Source organism: Salvia splendens, chromosome 21 (genome assembly GCF_004379255.2).
Source record: "Salvia splendens isolate huo1 chromosome 21, SspV2, whole genome shotgun sequence".
NCBI lineage: Eukaryota > Viridiplantae > Streptophyta > Magnoliopsida > Lamiales > Lamiaceae > Salvia > Salvia splendens.
In genome coordinates this window covers 14568566-14595893 of record NC_056052.1, presented here as the reverse complement: position 1 = coordinate 14595893, position 27328 = coordinate 14568566, and the positions used below count along the sequence as shown (strand labels likewise).

Sequence of the window (27328 nt, the reverse complement as noted above, 5' to 3'; positions counted from 1 at the left end):
CAACATAATAACAAATCTGGCAGAACGGTGCAGTTGGTTTGTAAAAATCACCAAAAGTCCATCCGACCTCATATGAAGATAAAATTTGGTCACAATACAGTAGACACATTCAAGTTCATCCCGTAAAATTTCACACCAAAATCATGTCATTTGACCAGTCAAAACAAAAGTGCAACTCTCTGGTCGGAACACAAAAACTCTGGCAGTACTGCGCATTTCAATTGAAAAATTTGTCAAAATTTTATCCGATGTCCAATGAGGCTAAAATTTTCACACAACACAGAAGACACTTCAAATTTCATCCAGTTCAAAATTCACATCAAAAAGAGGCCATTTGGTCAGTCAAATAGCAAACAAAACTTTCTGGGCGAGAATACAAGTTTCTGGCAGAATTGCGCAGTCGACTTCAAAAATTTATTAAAACTTCACCTTTCGTCAAAAGGGGCTAAAAGTTACACGCAACACAGAAAAAACCTTTAAGTTTATTCAGTTAAATATTCGCACCAAAATAAGATCGTTTGGTCAGTCAAACACACGTCGGAATTCACTGTCCGAACACCACAGTTTTCAGGTTTCACAATTTCGAAAATTAGGGTTTCTTCATCATTTATCCAAACACAATTTTTCATGCTTCCCACACACAATCATGCTTCAAAATATTTCACAATCATGTTTTTCATAAATTCACATAGCATTTACCACAATTCATCCACAAGTTTATTCGTATACAACCATAAACGCATACACACATCTTTTCTCATGCAACCAATCTATTCCACCCGATTAATTCTTAGATTTACGATCTCTACACTCACTATATGCATGAAGGAATCCAAATCAAAGTTTCAATGGGAAGAGTGAGGAAAAGTGAATCAAATATACCTTTCTTGATCAAAACAAACGGTAGAAACAAAGATTGAGGCGGTTCTTCGGTGAATCTTGAAGTTTCCACTCCAATTGAAGCAAGAACAAGGATGAATGGAGGATTTTTGGAGAGAATGAAGAGAGGGGGAGAAGGCGTGTGAGGAGAGAATGAGGGAGAGGGAGGCGTGTGCAAAATAGTGGCTAGGGTTAGGGTTTAGTTTATTTTATGTATTAGGTTTAATTCACACCCAAATAAAATAAGTAAATTGTGGGAGAATAAAATAAATTCCCACAATTAAAATACAAGGTAGGAGTATGTTTTGAGGGGTGGAATTTCGAAAATTGCAATTTAATTGGCAAAGAAATATATCCACAAATTAGGTAACAAGACAATGAGTATTTCATAAATAAGGGAACAAAATAAATTAAATCTTCAAGTAGGAAATAAAAGGGGAGGGGGTGTGTAATATGGAGAGCACAATACAAGGAAAATATTCACATCCCCAATTACTTAGAAATAGGTATTAATTTGGCATTTATTTGAATAAAAAGGGTTCCACAACATAGGAAACAGTTATAATTTCCTCTACAATAAGGAAGGGGCCGAAAATAGGCTTTAATTGCCACAAGGAAATAATTCAAATCTTCATTTAATTATGGTGAGGAAACAAAATGTGGCATGATTTAATTGAATTTAAAATAAAAGAAGGGAATCAACAAGGCACCAATTTATTCAAAGAAAATAATCCATCCTCCTAATTAAAATAAGGGATTTTCGACACTCACAAAAATAATAGGCTAGAGTTCGAATTTCATGTAGCACAATTTAGGGATAATTTGATTTGGATTTAATTAGGATAAAATCCCAAAACAATTAATTAAATCTAAGAAGAAAATATTAATTCCAATAATCGAAGGGGGCCAAAAGTTCTCAATTATTTTGGCTAGAACAAAAATGCATGATTCACTTAATTAATCCCCCACATTGGATAATATAAATATACAACACTTCATTCCACATTACTCATGACAATTTGTTCCACATAGTTAACTCAATCACGTAGCAACAATTAAATTTCATAAATGAAATTTCCAATCGACATATAAAAACGTCACAAAAATTTTGGGATGTTACATCCTTCCCCTCTTAACATAAATTTTGTCCCGAAATTTGATCGTCTCACATAAACAACTCGGGGTACTTTTCTTTCATTCTATCTTCTAACTCCCACGTGGCTTCCTCGGGACCATGGTGTTTCCACAACACTTTCACGGATGCTATCGACTTGTTTCGCAACTCTTGCACCTTCCGATCTAGGATTGCCTCTGGCCTTTCCTTGTAGCTCATGTCGGGGGTTAGGATCACTTCCTCTTGATGAATCACATGCTTGGGGTCGAACACGTACTTGCGCAACTACAACACATGGAACACGTTGTGCACATTCCCAAAACTGGGAGGTAACGCCAAACGATACGCTACAGGACCTACTTCATCGATAATCTCGTACGGCCCTATAAAGTGCGGTTTCAGCTTGTCCTTCACTCTAAACCTCACAACTCCTTTAGTCGGGGATACTTTCAAGAATACTTTGTCACCAACATCGAATTTGATCTCTGTTCGGCGCACGTCAGCATACGACTTCTGCCTATCTTGAGCTTCCTTGATCCTTGCACGGATTTGATGCACAATTTCAGTCATTTTCTTTATGGCGTCGAGTCCTAACATATTCCTCTCACCAACTTCATCCCAATAGAGCGGGGATTGACACTTCCTGTCGTACAAGGCTTCATACGGCGACATATCGATCGTCGCTTGATAGCTATTGTTGTAGACGAATTAAACAAACGGTAGAACAGTTTCCCAACTTTCCTCTTGATCTAAGACAATGGCTCGCAGCATATCCTCAAGCGTTTGAATCATCCTCTTTGATTGTCCATCCGATTGCCGGTGATAAGCAGTGCTGAAGTTCAGTTGTGTGCCCAATTCCCGTTGCAAACTCATCCAAAACTTGATGTGAACTTCATATCACGGTCGGACACGATGGTCTTTGGCACCCCATGCAAATCCACAATCTCATTCACGTAGAGCTTTGCTAACTTGTCGCGCCATAAGAAATTCGAATTAGTAAAAAGTGCGCGCTTTTAGTTAGTCGATCGATGATCACCCAAATTGCAGTGTTGCCCTTCTGTGACTTTGGCAAACCCGTCACGAAATCCATAGTTAGATGCTCCCACTTCCATTCGGGAATTTCAAGTGGTTGCAATTTCCCATATGGCCGTTGGTGTAAGGCCTTCACTTGTTGGCATGTTAGACATCGCTCCACATACGACGCCACGTCTCCTTTCATTCCATTCCACCAAAAACGTTGCTTCAAATCTCGATACATCTTCGTGCTTCCGGGGTGAGCAGTGTAAGGCGTGTCGTGCGCTTCACTCAAAATCTCATCTTTTAGCACCTCATCGCTCGGCACAAACAATCGTCCATCGTACGTCAAAGCATTATCCGCCTCCTCACGGTAATGATCAAGCTTCTCGGCTCTCACCTTCACACGTAACTCTTCCAACTTCTCATCACGTCGTTGGGCTTCTATGAGCTTGGTTCTCAAATCTGGCTCAATCACTAGCGTCGCGATTCTTCCTCCTACCGTCTCGGGCGCTTTTACTATTTCCAATCCCATTCTGTCGAATTTGCGAATCAACGCTTCCTTTTGCATTAGGAAATAAGCCAATTGCGGTTGGTTCTTCCTACTCAAAGCATCGGCTACTACGTTCGCCTTGCCCGGATGATAGTGAATACCACAATCATAATCCTTCACGATCTCTAGCCAACGTCTTTGTCGCATATTTAGCTCCTTCTGCTCGAAGAAGTACTTGAGACTCTTGTGATCCGTATATATCTCGCATCTCACTCCATAGAGATGATGTCTCCAAATTTTCAGTGCGTGCACTACTGCTGCTAGCTCAAAATCATGGGTCGGAAAATTTAGCTCGTTTGGTCTCAATTGCCAGGAAGCATATGCTATCACTTTCCCATCTTGCATCAGCACGCATCCTAGTCCTACTTTCGATGAGTCAGTAGAGACGGCGAAGTCCTTGTCGGGTTCTGGTACCACTACGACAGGTGTTGTAGTCAATTTCTCCTTCAACAGTTGAAAACTCACCTCGCATTCCGGCGTCCAAACCACCTTGATTCCTTTCTTTAATAGTTGCGTCATCGGCCTCGCGATGTTAGAGATTCCCTCGATGAAACGTCTGTAGTATCCTGCCAATCCCAAGAAATTGCGAATTTCACTCGGTGTTTTTGGCGACTTCCGATTTTGCACCGCCTCGACCTTCACTGGGTCCTCTTGAATTCCATTAGCCTTCACGATAGGACCAAGAAAGTTCACTCGAGTCAACCAAAACTCACTCTTACTGAACTTGGCATAAAGCTTCGCTTTTCGTAACGTTTCCAATACAGTTTGCAGGTGCCATCCATGCTTCTCCTCGTTCTTCGAGTATACCAACACATCATCAATGAAGACTAACACAAACTTATCGAGATACTCATGGAAAACTCGGTTCATCAAGTTAATGAAAACTACTGGGGCGTTAGTAAGTCCAAATGGCATCACAACGAATTCATAATGGCCATAACAAGTGCAAAAAGTAGTCTTAGGCACATCCTCTCGTCGGACCTTTAATTGATGATACCCTGACGTCAAGTCCATTTTCGAAATTCGCCCGCTCCTCGAAGTTGGTCAAACAAATCATCAATCCTCGGCAGTGGGTACTTATTCTTCGAGGACATCTTGTTGAGTTCACGATAGTCGATGCACATTCTCATCGTTCCATCGTTTTTCTTAACGAACAACACTGGCGCTCCCCACGGCGACACACTAGGTCGAATGAAACCCAAGTCTAACAGTTCTTGCAACTGAATCTTCAATCTTGCCAACTCCTTAGGGGTCATTCGGTATGGTGCTTTCGATACTGGCGCAGATCCAGGTTCTAAGTCAAAGGTAAACTCCACTTGTCTGTCGGGCGGCGGTCCAGGCAAAGTTTCAGGGAACACGTCGGGAAAGTCTCGTACTACTGCCACGTCTTCCACCTTCAAGTCTTTCTTCTCCTTTCCATTCAAGTACACAAGATACGCCGGATGCCCTTTTCTAATCATCGTGGTTGCTTGTAAAGCAGAGATTATGGAGGTTCTTCGGTTCTAAGAGATCCCATACAAGATAGTCGGCTCGTCACCAGGGCTCCAAAAGAAATTTACCTCCCCTTGCAAATGTTGCATCAAAAACTCGGAATATGAATCAAGAACGCAAACTTTAATCAAACAGTCTTAACTTGGATATGAACCGATTTCGAATTGTAACAATTGGTTATGATCATCCCCACGGAGCATGAAAGAACATAAGATAGGTCATGAATATGGGATGGAATCGAATTAATGTCAATTCTCATAGTAGGCTACCAAACAAGATAATTCAAAGCGGTACTGATCATGGTTCAACGAAAATCATAATATGGAATGATAGAATCACATCAATGGGTTCATAGGTTTGTGAAAGGCAACCAAAGTCAAAGGGGCTTTTGAACAAAAAAAAATCAAGTGGATTAAGTTTGTTAAGGCAAGGTACAAAATGTAGGCCTTAACTTCGTTTCGTAGAAAGAAAGGTTCTATTATGGAAATGATACATATAGTGGAACTGAACCAAAAAGAATTTCACTCTGTAAGAAGAATGACATAGACATGGTGACAAAATGAAAAGCTGAACAAAAGTTCAAAGAAGAATATCACATAGCAAAGCAGCCTTAGGAATGAAGTTCAATAGCAAAGGCTCACAAAGTCAAAATATTGTTCGTAATAATAATAAGTCAAAGAAGACTACAATCAATCCAAGTGTCCAAAGTTATGAAGGCAACACCACTTTCCAAGAACTAAAAAAGAGTTATGACTCAATGGAGGAAAAGAAATAATATGCATCACTTGCAAGGGGTGAATGAAACAAGCTGTTAAATAGACAAGGGCTCACAGCTTTTTGAATGGTCCTGAAAGATAACTTCTTAGAATCCAAGTAAGAACTGTTGATTAGAATAGTTTGTTCTAGCTATTGAAGTCGCACCACCTCGTTCATCTTTCGCAAGCCGATACTGGTAACATCGCTCTATGGATTCCATGCTGAGATTCTTCGTGTCAATGCCACTAATAATGATAGTCGGAGTCCATATCTTCATAAAGTTCTCTGCATGTCATAATGATTATCCTTGTAGGATATTGTTGTCATCCTCGTGCTCCTTAGCAGGGTATGAAGATCATCTCCATCGTGTTGCCACTTACGCAAGATTATACTATACTAATTTAAATCGCGAGTATGACCGCTCGTCGTTGCATGAAAATATCACTTAGCTTCAGCTCTTCTTGTCTCGCACCTTGACTTAAGGGTTTGCCTCAACTTTCATATTCTCGTACGTTTCATTGCTCAGAGAAGCAATAGTTAAGTTTTCAACTTAGAACTACGATTTGCGCGGTCAACTAGGCTTATATTTCAGGTACTCTAAGTTCACAACACAATTTATCATCTCTTAGATCATCATCTACCACAATTTACGTCATTCAGACCTCAAGATAAACACACAACATTTTTACATCCCATAGCAAAACACTTTCGAACTTCACAATTATATTCACAACTTTTGAAACAAAATTTCTTTACACTTTCACACTTTCCGAAAAAGTTTTTTTTTCCACATCTCACTTTTAAAGTAAAAGTTTTGACTCAAACTAAAACGTACTTTTGCATTAACTTTCATCACTCGTATAAAACACTCCATAGAATAACGCATCATACTTCGCACCTCATAACATACATAGCATCACACTTCCATGGCTCAATTTTCCAAATGAAAAGGTAATTAATTTTTTTTTTGAATAATTCATAAACACAACATTTTCCATTGATCAAATAAATTTTCCCCAAAAGAAAGAACTAACATGTTTTCATTTAAAGCTCACTATTGCAAAACATAAACATTTTTCCTCAATCAAACTCCACTAGAACAACTAGTCATTAATATTACAAAACCTCAACCACAAAATCCTTTTTCTTTTTTTTGCTACATATCAAACCATGCAAATCTTTCAAAACTCATATCACATTTGTATTCCAAACAAAACACTCATGCACTTCACATATATGTTTGAAACAACATTTTTAACTTACTTTTTTTTTCTCAAAAAAACATTTCAACATACTCAAAACAACTCATAAACCTTCATCCTTCATGTAAAACACTCCATCATCCTATGTTCACATGCTCACGTCGTAGTACTTTCACACATATAACACATACTTAGTCATCATACTAATCTTGCTCATGCTCCATATAATCACACCATAACAAATACATAATCAACATACAACACGTGCTTAGATCATCTTGTCAATCATGCTCATACTTCACATAATCATACTATCACAACATCGTATTCACATATATAACACGTGCTTAAATTATCATGTCAATCATACTCATATTCCACATAACCATATCATCACAATTCATCTTCACGTATAACATTCATTCGCGTGCATACACTTGCCAAATCATCATCATCATATCATCGTCAATTTTATGCATCGATCTTACATGTTTGCAACAACTTAAAACATACCTCACTTTCTTTGGTTGAGCGCGATGCTTTGGATGTTGAGCCTTCGTGACACTTCTAGTCAATAAGGGTTCACTAATCTAGACTTTAGGTAAAAGAAGACTCTCGGACCAGAGCGAAAGAACGAAGCTCTGATACCACTCTGTCACGACCGCCCATACTAGGGGTACGATAAACGAGGAGATCGTGACCACGGAATAACAATAAAGACAACATTTAAGGATGACAGTTTATATGAAAAACTTCATTAGCTTAAAAGAAGAATATTTTAGTTTAAAGGAACTTAATGTCATAAATTCATTATTAATTAGCAAAGACTTATAGTAAACGATTTTTCAAAGAAAGCGGCGGGGAAAAATAAATATCAAAATCCAATTAATTTCCGAAAGAACAAAGGTTTTAGTTTACGAAAAACCGTTTTAGAGTAACGAAGTAAACAACGGATTAACGTCTAAAAGTATTTGACATGCCAAAAGTAGTACGAAGTAAAATAAAGTCTTGAGGCATAGTTCAAAAATATAGCAGCGGAAATAAGGTTGTAAAGAGAGTCAAGGATGACGCCTATGTATGAAGACACAACGCATCCAAATTCCCTAGACCGACTCAACATCTATCGCAATATCCCGCTCAACCTGCACATAGGGAAAACATATGCAGGGCTGAGTACTTGTTATACTCAATGGGCTCATGCCAAAAACATTTTATACAGTTATTTCATCCATACCAGTGATCTCGAGTTTTACATGTAGTAAGAAATATCATCGAGAACACAAAAACATTTCATAGACTGGCCAGTCAAATAATCTCCCCACTTTCTCAACAATCCATCAATCACAATCATCATTCCATATGCGATGAAAGTGTGGCCACACTATACGCCCACGAGACCGGCCGACTAGCAAGGACGGCTCACGATCCCACCAGTGTACACAGCCTGATAGGGTTTGCAGCCCCATTCAGACCCGAATTCGTTTCACAACACAGCCATATAGCCTAACGGAGCAAGCTCGGATGAACTAGGCATCATGCAACAATCTCATAAACAAAACATCATGGCATGACATAACGAGTTAAACCACCCTTATAACACCACATCATATTTTCGGAAAATAAAAGAAAGCCCACCTCATTTGCTTAAACAATTCAATATCCAACTTAAGGCAACCCTCGTTCCTCGTGCTCACGTACACACAATAACCCTTGCCAACATCACAACACAAATCAACCTTCCATCAATTCACATTATCATGCATGTCCTATCGTTCCTTTCATCGTTCTCTTAAATTACCCATCCCAACCATTTGTCAACATAAGAAAAACACGCCATAATATTTCTCAACGTGTCACACATAATCACGTCATAGGATACATTCCTTAATCATACATGCATCAAATAATTCACCCAAACTTGGCAACAAGTGATATTTCAACATAATAACAAATCTGGCAGAACGGTGCAGTTGGTTTGTAAAAATCACCAAAAGTCCATCCGACCTCATATGAAGATAAGATATGGTCACAAGACAGTAGACACATTCAAGTTCATCCCGTTAAAATTTCACACAAAAATCATGTCATTTGGCCTGTCAAAACAAAAGTGCAACTCTTTGGTCGGAACACAAAAACTCTGGCAGTACTGCGCAGTTCAATTGAAAAATTTGTCAAATTTCATCCGATGTCCAATGAGGCTAAAATTTTCACGCAACACAGAAGACACTTCAAATTTCATCCAGTTCAAAATTCACATCAAAAAGAGGCCATTTGGTCGGTCAAATAGCAAACAAAACTTTCTGGGCGAGAATACAAGTTTCTGGCAGAATTGCGCAGTCGACTTCAAAAATTTATTAAATATTCAACTTTCGTCAAAAGGGGCTGAAAGTTACACACAACACAGAAAACACCTTAAAGTTTACTCAGTTAAAAATTCGAATCAAAATAAGATCTTTTGGTCAGTCAAACACACGTCGGAATCCACTGTCCGAACACCACAGTTTTCAGGTTTCACAATTTCGAAAATTAGGGTTTCTTCATCATTTATCCAAACACAATTTTTCATGCTTCCCACACACAATCATGCTTCAAAATATCTCACAATCATGTTTTTTATAAATTCACATAGCATTTACCACAATTCATCCACAAGTTCATTCATATACAACCATAAACGCATACACACATCTTTTCTCATGCAACCAATCCATTCCACCCGATTAATTCTTAGATCTACGATCTCTACACTCACCATATGCATGAAGGAGTCCAAATCAAAGTTTCAATGGGAAGAGTGAGGAAAAGTGAATCAAATATACCTTTCTTGATCAAAACAAACGGTAGAAACAAAGATTGAGGCGGTTCTTCGGTGAATCTTGAAGTTTCCACTCCAATTGAAGCAAGAACAAGGATGAATGGAGGATTTTTGGAGATAATGAAGAGATGGGGAGAAGGCGTGTGAGGAGAGAATGAGGGAGAGGGAGGCGTGTGCAAAATAGTGGCTAGGGTTAGGGTTTAGTTTATTTTATGTATTAGGTTTAATTCACACCCAAATAAAATAAGTAAATTGTGGGAGAATAAAATAAATTCCCACAATTAAAATACAAGGTAGGAGTATGTTTTGAGGGGTGGAATTTCGAAAATTGCAATTTAATTGGCAAAGAATTGATTTGGTATTTACTTGGAGAGAAATATATCCACAAATTAGGTAACAAGACAATGAGTATTTCATAAATAAGGGAATAAAATAAATTAAATCTCCAAGTAGGAAATAAAAGGGAAGGGGGCGTGTAATATGGAGAGCACAATACAAGGAAAATATTCACATCCCCAATTACTTAGACATAGGTATTAATTTGGCATTTATTTGAATAAAAAGGGTTCCACAACATAGGAAACAATTATAATTTCCTCAACAATAAGGAAGGGGCCAAAAATTGGCTTTAATTGCCACAAGGAAATAATTCAAATCTTCATTTAATTATGGTGAGGAAACAAAATGTGGCATGATTTAATTGGATTTAAAATAAAAGAAGGGAATCGACAAGGCACCAATTTATTCAAAGAAAATAATCCATCCTCCTAATTAAAATAGGGGATTTTCGACACTCACTAAAATAATAGGCTAGAGTTCGAATTTCATGTAGCACAATTTAGGGATAATTTGTTTTGGATTTAGTTTGGATAAAAATCCCAATATAATTAATTAAATCCAAGAAGAAAATATTAATTCCAATAATTGAAGGGGGCCAAAAGTTCTCAATTATTTTGGCTAGAACAAAAATGCATGATTCACTTAATTAATCCCCCACATTGGATAATATAAATATACAACACTTCATTCCACATTACTAATGACAATTTGTTCCACATAATTAACTCAATCACGTAGCAACAATTAAATTTCATAAATAAAATTTCCAATGACATATAAAAAAAGTCACAAAAATTTTGGGATGTTACAGAATATGTGGTTGTGCCTGGGCCCGGACATTCAGTAGGCGTCTCCAGATTGGACTGTGTCTCCCAGATGGGCTCGCAGCAAGCGGGGATTTGTTGTTGCAGTACTTAATCATCATGTATTTGGCCCACAGCGAGCTTTGTTCCCGAAAGCGCCACCACAATTTGATGTTGAAGGCTCGGAGGACTTCCTTGGAATTACGGATGCCGAGGCCCCCTTTCTCCGTTGGGAGGAAAATATGGTCCCAACCAATCCAATGAGTCTTTTTCTTTTCATTCGTTGAGCCCCAAAAGAACCGAGCCAGAAGTTGGTCGATCTGTTTAAGGGCCCCTGCTGTTGGTTCAATCGCTTGAAAGATATGGATTGGGACTGCTTCTAGTGTACTCTTAATGAGCGTTAGTCTACCCCAGAAGGAGAGGTGACAATGAGCCCAACCAGATACTCTTGCTGCAATCTTCTCCCACAGGAACATAAACTTGTCCGTGCGTTTAACTCCCCTATATATAGGGACACCCAAGTAAAGAAAGGGGAAAGTACATCTCGCAAAGCCTCCCTCGGCTTGGATCATATCTGCCCAGTCCTCATGCTCCTCGGCAATGTAAAGGTTACTCTTGGAGAGGTTGATCTGCTGACCCGACACCTCCGCATAGTCTCCCAAGCACCTTTTCAGTTTGAGGAGAGACTCAGCTGCCGCCTGTGAGAAGATGATGATATCGTCCGCATATGCTAAGTGGCTAATTTCCATACATCTTCGAGAGGCTTTGAATGTCATATCCCGATGCCCCAAAATAAGCTTGTCGAGGGCCCTTGACAAGTAATCTGCAGCGATCACAAACAAGGCCGTGGATATGGGATCTCCTTGCCTAAGACACCGATTAGACTTAAAGAATCCTGCCGGCGCACCATTAATAAGAACCGAAAACCAACAAGATCCAATGCATCTCTCGATCATGGATATCCAATTCTCGGGAAATCCCATGCGGCGAAGCACCTTAATGAGAAAGGGCCACTGAACGCGATCATACGCCTTAGCCATATCAATTTTGACCGCGACGTTTGGGGCTGGATTGCTTCTCGATAACTCATGAAACATCTCTTGGGCTAGCAAATCATTATCGTTGAGTAGCCTTCCCTTGACAAAGCCACTTTGATTGTGCGCGACAACGCTTGGAAGAAGGGGTGCGAGTCGCGTCGTGAGGATTTTGGTGATAGCCTTGTTCATTACATTACATAAGCTTATTGGCCTATAATCACCCCATGTTTCCGGTGATGGCTTCTTGGGGATGAGGACTATAATTGTAGCCGTGATGCTTCGAGGAAGGTAGGCCCCAAGGAAGAACTGCTTGAATGACTCAACCACGTCTGAGCCCACAATTCCCCAACAAACATGGTATAATGTTGCCGTGAATCCATCTGGACCCGGGGTACTATTACCGGATATATCAAAGAAGGCTCTCCTTACCTCATCCATACCAGGTGGGTTAGCCAATTCCTCCAATAGGTTCGACGCCAGAAGTTGTTGAATCAGGCTGAGGTCCGGCTCAGTTAAAGACATTGGGCTCGTCGCCAAGAGATTACGGAAGAACTCCACTGCCGAATCCTTGATCTCTTCTTCATCCATGATTTCTCGACCATTGACGCTGATTTTATGGATGCGTATTCTGATCCTCTTTTGTTTCACCCAGCTTTGATAGAACCTTGTATTTTTGTCGCCCCCACGAGCCACCGGAGGGTTGCCTTTTGCCTCCAAAAGTCCTCTTCCATCTTGAGAAGTAAGATGTAATTGGCGATGCATTTGTTGACCTCAGTTCTGTTACCGGCCGACGGCCTCTCTTCAAACTCTACTTGCGCCGAGGCCACCTTTTCTTCCATGGTTTTGAGGTTGTTGTGGATATTTCCAAACGTCTCTCTATTCCTCCGCTTCAGGGTCTTTTTAACCCTAGCGAGCTTAATCTGCAAATTGAGTAGTCCCTCGGCCCCCGTTGGCTCCCTCCAATCGGTTTGTATGAGGTCATGGAAACTATCATGTCGGGACCACATATTTTGGAACCGGAAGGCTCTACCACCACTATGGATGGTCGGGAGTTTGCATCTCACCAAGATAGGGCCATGGTCCGAGGCAACCCTAGGAAGGTTTGTTACCCTCGTGGCCTCAAAAATCCGAGTCCATGATTCACTAACCAAAACACGGTCTAGGCGTTCGAATAATCCGTTCTTCGCCCACGTGAAGTCCGAACCATCAAATCCCGGGTCCATCAATTTGCAAACTTCAATCGTCTCAGAAAAATCAATCATCTCCGCTTGTCTATTGGTAGAACTACCGGACCGGTCTCTCGGGGAGAGGATAGTATTAAAATCCCCTCCAATCAACCACGACTTACTCTCGAGGCATTGCGCAAGGTCCCGCATGTTGTCCAATAGAAGATGCCTTTCTCGCCTTGTACATTTTGAATAGACCGCCGATATCTCAATGTTGTTAGCCAAGCGAGAAGATGAGTAGATCCCACGCAACATCTGATCTAAGTCCTTCACACTCTCAAAATCCGACCCTTTTTCCACAAAAATCCATATCTTCCCATTGGTGTTCGAGCCTTTGAAAACCATCCCCAGGGCCTTTGAGTATCTCTCCGGGTTGGGGGTTGTAAGCGGCTCCATTATTGCAAAAAAATTGACATTATAGGTTACAATTAGTCTTTTAAGAACGTTTTGGGTTGTCGCATTCGCGATTCACCTAGCGTTCCAAAACAAGAAGTTGAAAGACATGATTAACAAGTAGTGTCCGTACCCGGCGGGCGAGAGGAGCCCGCTTGGAATTTGATAATTTGTCGGTTGTTCTCCTCTAGGCTTCAGAGTTCCTTCGAGCTTGTAGATGTATCAACCTCCCCTTCTAGGGTGGGGTGCATACCAACTTCCTCAACCTCATCCTCACGGAATTCCTCTACCTCTGAATTTTTGTCATCCATGAGTGAGTAATATTGGTTAGCACTTAGGATAGATCTATGCGCACCGCCGCCGCGACCCCTGGCCGAGGATTGTCGTGGCGGGCATTGTGCCCCCTACGATAGGGGAAGAACGCCCCACGTTGCCCGATGGTATTGCCTCTCATGGGTTCGGAGAATCCATCGTCTCGATAGGCCATCCCGGATGTCTCACTTCAGTTCCGGATGGAGCCTTCTAGTACGAGCCGGTCCACCCGGTTATTATGGCTCCTCGGTACCGATCCACATTCATCCTGCAATTCACCCAACAGTCCGGTCCCATCCACTCCGAGGCTTCTTCTCCTGCCCTCATCGGGACTATTATGTTGTGGTCAGCCGACCCCTTGTTCCTCTCTTGTAGTTTCCAGTTGGTATCATTTGAACTTTGTGTCGGTTGACCTTGTTGTCTCTGCGCGGGTCTTTCTTCTTGTGGAGGTTGTTTTGAGGTACCATTATGATAGTTCCTCTTAGGTGGTCGTTCCATCTTCCCCATAGCATAGCACACCTCGCTTTTATGTCCCACGTGTTTGCATTCCTTACAATAAGGAGGAATTTTGTCCCATCTTACTTGTTGCACCGTTTCACGCCCGCAAATGTCCAAAATGATCTCCTCGGGTTGTGGTTTCGTGATATCAATCTCGATGCACAAATGAACAAATTACAGCCGTGACTTGTTGGTCGTGGCACGATCGACTTGGATCGGAGTTCCTAAGAGTTTTCCAATTGCAAATAGCGCCGCTTGATCGAACAAATGGATGGGGAGGCCGATAAGATTACACCATATTGCCGCAATAGGAGACTCGCAATACGCATCAAAATCCGGGGACCACTTGAAGACTCTCATTGGATGGCAGTCAATGAACCATACTGGCGTTCCCTTAGGGCCACTTAGAAGGCGAGCATAATCCACAATATCCTCAAATTGAACAAGAATGTGTTTTGCGTTAATGTACTTTCATGAATATCCACGACAAAATTTAATGTTATCAAGAGCATTTTGTATTTGATGGGAAGCCGGGATAGAATGAGAAAACTTACCGACAATAGCATGGCCTATGTTCGTCGCCAATTTCTCGATTTCCACCCCAGAGAAGTAGATTGCCGGAACACCGTTTGAGGTTGTTGCAAACCCGATGCTCGGGATGTTTTCCGGGATAAAAACTTGGGGACCGTCGGGGCTTGTGTCTTCTTGGACCTGGTCCGCCATGGTTCTTGGAAGGGTGGGCTTTGCCTTGCTTGTCCCCGAACCCCCGGTTGAGTTTGGGGCGGTCGGGTGCTTGGGTGGGACCTCCCCTGATTTTGTCGCTTCACCTTGGTTCGGTGCTCCTTGATTCCTTTTGGTCGGATCCAGGGCCGGTTTCCGAGTGTTGGCATGTCGGGTTCTCTCCTTAAGTGTTTCGGGTTGGGTTGATGTCTTCATCCCCATATCTTGATCCATGTTCTCCGTCGGAGACCGAGGGGTCAGGCCTCTATCCTTCATCCTCCGCCATGCCTCATCCAGGCTATGACTAGCCACTCTGTTCTCGAACGTTTCCCGGAGCTTCCTCGTCCTTCCCCTTTCGAGGGGAGGAAAATCCACCAAAGATAGATCATTAGTCGGAGGTTGCACCCTCATTGTCGGTTCGACCATCATTGGCAAGGTGGAACACAAAACCCCCGTCGGCGGTTCTTTCTCCATCAAGTTCACGTGGAGGAGAGATTGAGCAGCCACCGTGTCCATCATTTCCGCCGATTCAAACAAGACAATGTGGAGGGAGTTGTCAATTTTTGGCTGCATTGGGGAACCCACATGGGATGCTTCACATGAATCTTCAAAGTGGGAAAGCACCAAAGTACTTTCCAAAAGCGGATTGGTACCCTTATCCATATTTGGTATGTTGACTTTCTCTTCCACCAAGGAGCCAAGTACAACACGTGACTCACCTTTTTTTGTACAATGAGCTTGCAGCCGTTTGTCATCATCTACCTTTACCGTTGGGTCACCGGCGGCGGCCAATGTAGATTTCGGCGTTCCCACCACATCATTTTCGAACGACTGGTTTGCGTCACTTTTATTAGAGATCTTAGGGCTATCTTCTTCCGGTTGAGGGAGCGCTGGGAAGATAGCTCCCTTGCATTTTGGAGCTGCGCCGTGGAGTTTATCACATCCTCCAAACGAGAGCTTTTTACGTAGAGGTTTGTCTTCCGGTAGTGGAGAGAGATCGACACGTTTCCTCTCGGGTCCTTTCATAGGTCGGGCCGGAGTGCTTTTATGAACTTGAGTTTTTCTTTCGAAGCTTTCACCTTCAATAATATGGCTGGTTTCTTCGGGGAGCTCTTCCCGGCCGAGGAAAACACCATTTGGTGGTCCGATAGTATTCGAGCTTCCTCGGGATCAGGCGGGCCTCTCCGTGATAGGTCCGGCATGTCTGTGGGTGGGGAGAGATCAAACCTTGCTCGTAGACGCCGCCCCTTGGACAGCCGATGTAGCTGGGAGAGGTGCTTCCGGAAAAGGGTATTGGTTGAGCGTTGTTTGTGGGGATACCGGTGGAGAGTGTTGAGCGACATTGGGAGTCGTGGGAGGGCTGCCGTGTCACAATGGGGAGAGAGTTCTAGAGAGAGACTGTTTTGTTGCCTGTTTTTCTAGCCTCTGTGCTTTCACTGTTATGGTTATACAAGTTCCAATTACAATACCCTAGCACAGTTCATACTTTGATAGAACGAGTCACATAAGTTTTGCCCATGCAACACAAGCTTATATTACACCACTAGGAGCGTCAATCCTATATTCGTAACTCCTTAAAGCTTCTAAGACCCTCGAAAAGTCTTAAAGGAAGCTAATTGTAGTGCCAACTAAGCTCTTCTAACTCGCCAACCTCCTCTCACGATTATGTAGCAAGTCAATAGATCATCACCGAATGTGTCACTCAAACGTGAAGCAATTATTCAAAACATAGAATAGGAACAAAGTATGAACAAAATAGATATTAAATAAATAGGAATTGTATAACCAAAGTCGTTACTAACACATCCATAGAACTATATGAGTTTAATTACACATAGTGGAAAAGGCTAAACACATAGTTTGTAGGGAATTCATAAAGAACATAAGAACTAAAGCATATAAACCCAAAGGTTGAATCCTTGTAGCTTTGACCTTCTCTGGATTCCTTCTTCAAAACCCTTGAACAATGGAGAACTCTAAAGTATTTTTCTCTCTGGAATTATGGAGCAAAAAAGAAGATCCCTAATGATGAAGCTTGAGGGGGTATATATAGCACCAAATTTATCCTCCTTAATTAAGGAAAAAGGCAGCAAAGTATGGTAAATCTTAGGAGGAAAGTAGGTCAAATTTGTGCGCCGCGTTTTCCCAAGGGGCCGCTGCACAATCTTCAGCGGTCGTTGGCGAGTGATCTGTAGCCTTTCTCTCTTCATCAGCGGTAGCTGGACATAGGTTCAGCGGTCACTGGCAATTATCCCGTAGCTTCTGGAACTTCTAGAGCGGTCGCTGCTCACACCCCAGCGGTCGCTGGGCGTGTTCTTCCTTTCAGCACAACTTTCCTGGACCGGACCGCTATCTAATCAGCGGTCGATGTCAGCCAGCGGTCGCTGGCTGTGTTGTAGCGAACTGCTGGACGTCTTGAAAGCTCCAGATTTCCAACTTCGACTTTTAGCTATTTTTTGGGATCTATTTTACACATTTCTCACAAAACACGTCAAAATACCAAAATAGATAAAATGTGCAAAATATGGACATGAAATGTGATTTTGTCATTCAAAACGCACCAAATAAAGGCCTTAAAAGAGTGTAAAATCTGAGCGTATCAACTCACCCAAACCTACATTTTTGTTTGTCCTCAAACAAAACATAAAAGATACAAAAATATATGCACGGATTGCACATAAAGAAATTTGGCTTCCAAAGAATAGGCTTAAAGGCTAATAATTTGCTTCAAAGGGTAAAAAATTTTGGATATGACAGTAGGTTGAAAAGATTGCCTAACATACTCCTTAATCAACTTAAAAACTACGTAAACTTAGGCAAACTAGGAGCAAGTTCTAGAAACATATACATGAATGCAGATAAATCACACATGGAAGAATTAAGGCTCAAATCTCACAACGTATAAGCATGATTCTAGGCGAATAAGCAATTCACTAATTATGCACCTTTTTACCAAGCCATCATATCAAAACGTCACGCCAAGCTTAATCAAAGATGAAAAAGAACTTCATATCATAGGCAACTCTGTCTAATATGTCTATATACATGTGTGTTTGTAAGTTCTTCATGTTAAGCTTATGACATATTATTCACCTTTGGGTTTTTTTAAAACAAAGAGAAAACAAAAACAACCTAAACTCACAGTTCCACTACGTCATCCCCCCTAGTTATTTACAACAAAGTGTAAAATATGTTTGTAGAGTCGGTGGGGACGTGAGTAAACTAAGAAAGCAGTAAAGATTCCTTGAAATTTCGCGTTGAGGCTAGACGGGGCAAAAATTCAAAAAATTTGAAAATTCACAACTGGAGCACTGTTGAATGGCCATCGGTCGCTGTGGAAGGTCCAGAACATTCTAGTGAGTCGTCAGCAGGCCACTGCGCAAGTGCCACCGGTCGCTGGGGAAAGTCCAGAAGCTGCAAAAATTTCAATGAACACAAAAACGAAATTAAAACAAAAATTACTGCAAAAACTTAAAGGAAAAGTATTCAAACACAAAAATAAAAAAACAGTCTTCAACATAACAAAACAAATATCGATACAAATGCTCATTTAAAGTTATGAGCTCGTCGAAGGCACCAAACAAGTAATTGATGTCGCCACTTGTGGTTTGGCATTCCGCTCTCTCCTCGACGGCCATCCTCTGGAGCTTTGAAATTTACTGACGTTTTTAGACATTGAAAAGGACGACGATCTCGAGTGTAACTTCTCTATTCATCCTATTATCGTTGTGGCTTGCTCAAGTTGGATTGTCAAACTAATCTGGTTAGCCAATTGTACGCCCTTCTACCTGTGAGAACAGGTTAGTGGACCAATCAAAGATTTGTCCTGATCAACTTGACTGACTCCTATTCAAGCGAGACGAGAAGAAGACTCGAAAGCGTGTTTTCAAAACCTTAACCCACTAATACTATTAACTATTATATGGAGGTAAGGATCGATCCCACAAAGATGAGGCGTTTGAGATTTGCATGGTGGACACGAAATGGGAATGGCTGCGGCCACGCTTTCTAAGGGTGGGTTAAGTTAACTACTGGACTCGAGAGATTAAACTATTAAACTGATCAACTCATAAAAGCTCAACTTGTAACGCCCCGTTTTTATGAACCTAATTTTTGAACCCTAAAGTACTTGTATTTAATGCTATTAATATTTCGAAGTTCGTGATTTAATTATCGAGTGGAATTGTTGTTGGATACTTTCCGTGACCTAATTTAAAGTTGGAATTTTTGACTGGGTCAACTCTGTTGAATATGTGACGTGGCTGCTTTGAATAATCGATGTGGGGTGAAATTAAATGTTTGTGAATAATTGATAAATTATTACTAGAGCTAGAAATTGTGAAGTAATCACAATGCTGATGTAAATAATTCCTTTCCGTGAGGGATATTTATTGGACTCGATTCCGTGTTGGATCTGATAATCAAATAATATAAAAATCCAGTCCGTGATAAATAAATTGTGGGCTGCATAATTTAATTAAAATACAAAGGACCGTGAATTAAACAAATCAAATCCTCTTCCTGTTGACTTGGTCATCAAGTCGATAATTCAATTTAATTAAAGATTTTTCAGAGATATTTCGTCCTCCGTGGTGGGATTTTCCTCCTCGGTGATCTGCAAATAAATACCAAATAAATTCAAATTTATCCAAAATAAAAAAAAAAGAGCAGAATTCGAAATTTACTCTCGTTTCCCACTACTAAAAACCGTTCCTCCCCTCTCTCCCATAAATCTCTCCCCAAACCAAAACTACCCATCAGTCAATCTTCTCCCTAATATATATTTTCTTCCTAAATCAGAATTCCCCTATTTTCACCTTTGTGCAACGAGCCGTATCTCTGCAGCAAGAAAAACAAAACCCATTCTTTCAACTTCTACTCTAGAAATTGAGAGCTTACTCAATTGAATTACAGGTAATTCTTATTCCTCCGTTCATAGTATAATTTCAGACCTTTTTTGGAAACCAACCGTTATGCATATTTGTGACAGAAGCTGAATCTGCAAAATCCAGTGGGCTACTCCTTTCGGTCCTACAATTTCACAATCAATACCGTGTTGTCGAGGTAAAATCCTTTCCCAATTCCAAGTCATGAACTTTTAGTATACCCTTCACAGCATATCATCATACACCACTCCCACGCTGAACTCAGAATTAAATCAACAATCAAACATAACTCGAACAATGACACAATCAAAACCAATCGAACATCACGAATTGAAACCCACCTTTCTGCGAATTGAAAACTGAAACGAAAGAGCATAATTGAAAAAAAGAACTTATCTTTCGACTGAATCGGGGTTGTTCCGAGGCTGTTCGGAGTTGTTTGGGGCTGAAGCGATGAGAAACGGTGGCTGTCGAACACGTCGGCCTGTGCGAGCAATCGGTGATGACGGAGAAACAGAGTCGGCGTGCCTGGATGACTTCCCGTCGGCACGTACTCGAGGTCGGAGAGTCTGGCGGCTGAGATAACGCATCAACGGCAACCAGCGGCAACAGCAGCGGGAATCGCGGCGGCTGGGTCACCTCCGCTCCATCGATGATGACAGACGGCGGCGAATCGGAGCAGTAGCCGACGGCGAGCAGTAGACGACGGCGAGCAACACTGAAAAGAGAGGCGGCGGCGACGGATTGAGCGCTTCTACAAATTCGGTAGAGAGAGAAAATTAAAGAGATTGAGTGAGAAGGAGTGAGGGACGAAGGAGATGATGGGAGGATGGGCTTTTGTTTTCTTTAAAATGGAATTGGGCTTCATTTTAATTGTCATAGGTTGAATTATTAAAGTGGGCTCCAAATAAATTGTTCGGGCTTTAAGTTTTAATTGGAGATATAAGGTGGGGGGATTATTTAAGCTTTGGGGGTTTTAAATAAATCTTTGGGCCGATAATTAATCGTGATGAAATTATTTAATTAAATCCCGAATTAATTATGAAGTATGGATAATTTATCTCAAGCCCGGAATATATACATAATTTTCTTAACAAAGAGAAATAGTTGCGATAATTCAGTTATGCGCTTTTATAATTTTGGGGATTTTATTTCGATATCGTTGAGGAAAAATACGAGGAGCTAACGGAGGAATTAGGGGCGTAAGCGGCCGCCGAATAATCGAAAACCGAGATAAAATGAGATAAATAACTTCGCTTAGGATGCATGCATCTTATTTATTTAATTTGAAAGTGTGTTGATTTATGTGTTATTTTAATTCTAAGGTGATACCTCGCAAGGGAATCGTGATCGCAAGGGAAAGAACGTAATTTCGGATTAAGCACTCGAGGTGGGCTCTCTTTTAAATAAGGACAATGTCCTAAATATTTTTATCGATGGAAATGAAACTGTATTTATCATGCCGTGATTTGATATTTAACGTGCCTATCTGATGTGGCTATGCGCCATTGTTATATAAATCGAATTCGGGTCCTCGTGGGGCCGCAAACCCTACTTGGACTAGTGTACACCTATGGTAGATCGTGTGCTAGCGTACGGGCTTGCCGGTCCAGTGGCTTGGTTTGTGGCCACATTCCAAGTCATGTATTGGCAGATATGGCTAACGTCTATGGGAAAATGACTGATCAGTCGACTTTTACAATGGGAAATGATTTTGAGTGTCTCGGGCCTTTCTAAAGCTAAACCCCGATGGTTACTTATGTATGGCATGATAAATAACATTTTTATAGAAAATGTTTTCGGCATGAGCCCACTGAGTATATTAAGTACTCAGCCCAGCATGTGTTTTCCCTATGTGCAGGTTGAGCGGCGACGAGCAATTGGAGGTGTTGAGCAATTTAAAATTGAAGCATGGTTTGGTTAGTTGTGAACTACGAGTGTCGTTGTGTCTCCACACATGACGCCACTCTTTCTCTTGAACCCTTCCGCTGAGACATTGTTTTTACTCATAAATCTTTTAGCTTTGAACCTAATTATTTGGATAATGTCAACCTCTTGGCCCCTTTTTATTAAATATTAATTTTTGGTCAAACTCCTTATTGAGACCCTAGTTTCCTTCGTCTGTTTACTAAGTTCTTTTACTCACGATCGCCCGTATTTATTAACCCTAAAGGGCGGTCGTGACACAACTAGTCTACTTGATTAACTCAACTGAACTTTCCACAGATGGACAAATAGAATAAACGGGGCTGTTAGTCCCCTGCAAAATGTACGATGAAGTAAAAACTTTTTAACAACTTCATCTTCTTTAACATGGAAAACAGAGCAAAGAACAGATCTAAAAAGTTAAGGAAGACGAAACATCATAACTACCCATAAAATTAAATCTACTCCTAAAATCTACTCATGCAGGAGTGGAACAGAAACTGATAGATCTAAACGCCCTAAGAACTTTTAAGCGTAAAACATCAGATCTGACTAAATCAAAACATCACATAACATTCTGAGCTAAGATGTGCGACATAAAACAGATTTCAAAACAGATTAGAAATATCATGCATGAAACATGACACATCGACCGGAAATGAAAACATAACTTCAAATCTACTAAATCAAAGCAACAAAAGTTGATAACATCCAAAAGTAAACTGAAAAACTAACAAGGAAAGCAGGAAATTGTTTCATCGCTTCTGCTCGAAACGGAATACCAGAACCAAATGATTAAAAGTGAGGAAACCAACACCAAAACGCCAACTAAACTAAACTAGAATAGGACCAAGTGTGTGTGCGAGAACAGGAAGATGAAGTGCTTGGAGCTCCCAATTCCAGCTCTGGAAGAGAGCTGAAAACTAATGAGTAACACCGACGAAAAACTCTTCATTCCTCCTTCTCTATCTCCATTTATAGGAAGGCGTGAGGTCTTGATCCTTAGGGCATTTGTTCTTTGAATTGTCATCTTTACCCTTTGCCCTCGAGGATTTTTCTCGTGCAACACATTAGTCTTCTCATCGGGTGCTCTGCTGCGTGTCATTTGCTTCAACTTGATCCGTTTGTGCAGCAATTTGGCTCCTTTTCCTATTCCATTCGTCCGCCCAGTTGAACAACTCAGTTTCTGAAAACGGCGGACTTGCCCGTACACCAGGCTCAAAATTAGACGTTAGTTAACAGAATTTGATGAAGTTTTACAACAGAACGCATGCATGAAACGAGCCTCATCAAACTGCTCACTTTTAACCCAAACTTGTCCTCAAGTATGAAAGAAAAGAAAAAGAAAAAGAGGCTAGTTTCAAAGTATGGTTCTTATTCAAAACAATATAAAACAAACGCACTATGTACATGGTTTAGAAAGAAAACACCTAAGTAAACTAAACACATAAACAAGTAACAAGACAGAAAAGACAGAACTGGTTTATGTTGTTCGACAATTGTCCCCACAAGCTTAAGGTCAATCCAACCGTCTATAGTCTCAGATTATTTTCCCTCCTCTCTTCTACCTGATCATGCTTGTCCATTTGTCAAGATAGCTTCTATCTTCCAACTGTTGGATTCACTTAGTCACTCAATCCTCACAAAAATTGTTAGGACTATTCACTCATTCATTTTGCCATACCATTGATGCTAGAGTTCTATTGTCAGAAGCTTACTCCTTAAGGTCTTCATTTAGGTTGTAACGGGGCAGGGTTTGTAGTGTATAAATGGGAGAGTCCTATGGGTACTAAGTTCACAATGTGTGTAGAAATATGAAGGACATGTGAAGTTAGGGACAAAACTGAGACAACCTCCCTTCATACAATCTGAAACTTTTACCCTTGGGATACCCTTGGCTATTTTGGCCTTGTCTAGCTGTTTCTTAGGGTCAGGTTACATAATTTCCTGCCCTTCTATTTTCTATTTTTTGTGGGTCAGGTTATACATTCCTCCTGTCCATTTTCTAATTTCCTTTTTCTTTCTATCTTTCTTTTCTCTTTCCCCTTTTTTTTCTGGATCAGGTTACAAAGTTTCCTGCCCTTTTTCTTTATACATATATATATATTCTTTTACTCCCTGTTTCACAACCTATCTCTTACCCTTGATGGTGAGTTGCCCCAGCGTATCCCCTCGTTCACATGACATGAAAGCTAAGGATTTACAAAGGAAAGGGTAATTGCAATTCAAGCTCAAAAGGTGTGACTAGGGGGTGCCCTTACAATGAGGCAGGTCCACATGCTTCGAAAGAATTCAGCTCAACTGGTTATTCCTATTGCCTTTAGTCCTCACTTGCTTGTGTCATTTCCCTCTAAGCATCAATGGCAGCCTCTCTATTTTTTCCATTTCAGTAGTAAGTGTTATACTCTGGCTTATGACTCACATTTTAGAAGGCTTCGCAGGAGGTTTAGATTAAAGCCATTTCCATCTTCCTTACATCTTTTGAGCAGATTTTGGTTTATTAATGAAGGAAACTCAAAAATCAACATGCATCCGTTCTTCAATTACTCTGGCTAAGGGAATCTTGCCTTTAGTTTTAAACCAGTTCTTATCTAAAAACACATAAAGTAAACTAAACAAACATGCTTCAAAAACTGACTACACCGACTTTTCCCTCTCTCACTTCATCTCAGCTTGCCCTCAAGCGAACTTAATGTAGTGGAAAACAGGGTAGTCAATGATTGAACAGGGAAAACCAAACTTCTCACACTTACACCAAGCAGTGGGCTAAGTGGGAGAAGGCAGCAAAAACACCTGTTCTAAACCAAGCATGCTTATCAAGTTTCAAACCAACTTCTCACATTTTAACCAAGCATTGGGCTAAGTGTGAGAAGTACACATAAAAACCTAAAACATACAAACATATTGTGTACTCAAAACTTCTCACACTTAGACTCTGCAATGGGCTAAGAGGGATAAGGTAAACAGAAAAGAAACAAAAACAACATATTTACAAACAAACTCCTCACACTTAGACCAAGCAATGGGCTAAGTGTGAGTTTTTTTAATTGAAGGTGAGTGAATTTTTTATTTGATTGTTTTCAGTTGATAGAAGATAAAATGAAAATGGATTCCTTTGTTCTCTTATTGCTTTATTTTCCATCAGCGGTTTTGTTTTTGTTGGGCGATGACTTATGAAATTCCTTGAGAGTTTCTGTGTGTTGACTGACATGATAATGTCCGATTGAATGATTTACTAATATATTTTAATAAAAAGTGGTTTAAAGTAGATGTTACAATTTTGCTCCTAGCAAGTGAGTTCAACATCTAGGATTTATGATTTTTTACTTTGGGGGTTGCAATTTGTTTGTTTCTTTGGATTTCACTTTGGAATCATTTAACTTAGCCTTACTATTTGTTTGAGAATCTTAAAGGATTGAGAGTCTTGGAATGGATAGCATTTGGTTTGGAAGGATTAATATCATAGTAAGAAGCTGAAATTTTTAAGGGAGAAATGATGCTGGACAAGATATTTTGCTGAGAAAAAGCCGAATTGGAGATTGATTTCGTTTTAAATGTGAATCATGCTTGGAAATAAGATATACTAATTATCAGTCAGAAACAGCTTGGAATTTAAAGTTGTGTTTTAAGTTCCTTGGATCCTCATTTTGCTTGATTACTGAGGACTGTCTCGTTCTTTTGTGGCAGTGCCGACCATTTTATCTGTTAAATAATCTACATTATGATCCAAATTCAACTCAAGAATGCAGCCAACTTGTTTTTCTATAGCATGTCTTTACTAATATGTTGTAATCTTTTTGAAGTTATCATGGCTTATGAGTGGTGCCCCAAGTATGCATTTGGAATCAGTGGGTCAGGTCTCGTACAAACGGTGGAATTTGGTCTCACAGTCAGCTATAGTGCCTGAAAACCTAAACGGAGGCTTTAATTGCAATATATGTCTAGAGTCGTGTCATGAACCTGTGGTAACTCTCTACGGTCACCTGTACTGCTGAGTCGCTGACCATGTATATATAAATGGCTCCATGTTCAGAGCTCATTGGTTGAGTCAGATGAGCAACCTGGATGTCCTGTCTGCAAGGCATCCATCTCTATTTCCTCTCTGGTCCCCCACTATAGTTGAGGAGGGTCTCCATCAGAGTCTGAAGCCAAGAAGTGGCAGTTAGGTTCAACAGTACCTCCCAGGCCACCGACACTTGGGCTGAATACCATTCTTGCTACTTCCGCATCACTTTCTTCCGATTCTAATCAGCAAATCAATCCAAACCCATTTCTGCAGGAGAACCATACATTCAATCAACAGCAGTACAATCAGCCGAGAATTTTGGAAGAATTATGGCAACTCGCGGAGGAACGTATCCTCAATCACCCTCATCCAATATTCTTGAATCTGCTATGGAGGTAATGGCTGCAGCTTCCCAAAATCATCCCATAATTAGTGGCTGCGGTTTGGATGGAATGGTTGACTCACCAGATTTGGAGATAATCGAGAATCCTAGTGTAATTAGGGAGTTAAATTTTTTGCTGCAATATGAGGAAAATAATAATCTTGATCTTGTGGAGGGTGGACCCCTGGCTGTGCAGCAAATTGGAGCGGCTTCTGTCGTCGGGCTTCCTTCAATGGGCTCGAATTTTAATCCCCCCCATTAGGTAAGTCCTCTGACTGGACCTGTTGTTTCTCCCCACCAAATGCCCCAGCCCACCCCCTTATCTTCTGATAATTCCCAGTCCAAAACCATCAACCAAAATAAACCACCGCCCCCTCTAAATTATCCTACCTTTCTGCCCCACCGAAAATTAAATCCCCAACCCAAACAAAAAACAATCCCACAGCCCAAACAAAAAAGAAATACCCAACCCGTTCCAAGTTTACACTCCCCATCACAGCAGCCCAAAAGAAAAAGAAATCACTCTTAATCCAACCCACTTCCATTCTAAAAATTAAAGACATGGCTGCTGCATTCTTTTCTGGAGTTCGAAAAAGACGTCAAACTACTCAAATATTGTCGGTACAATGCCCAGAATCAGTACCTCTCGTGGATGAAGCCATGTCTGGATGAAGCCATGTCAGATTTCCTCCCTTGAATTCCTCCCTTGAATTCCACGAGAAATGCACAAACGGAAAACCAAACTTCTCACACTTAGACCAAGCAGTGGGCTAAGTGGGAGAAGGCAGCAAAATCACCTGTTCTAAACCAAGCATGCTTATCAAGTTTTAGACCAACTTCTCACATTTAAACCAAGCATTGGGCTAAGTGTGAGAAGTACACATAAAAACCTAAAACATACAAACATACTATGTACTCAAAACTTCTCACACTTAGACCGTGCAACGGTCTAAGAGGGATAACGTAAACAGAAAAG

At 40.8% G+C, this 27328-nt stretch overlaps 1 pseudogene; it reads left to right on the top strand.

Annotated features, from left to right (window-relative positions):
* The first annotated feature begins 16241 nt into the window (after positions 1-16241).
* Positions 16242-26369, top strand: LOC121784267 (annotated as a pseudogene).
* Positions 26370-27328: the final 959 nt, after the last annotated feature.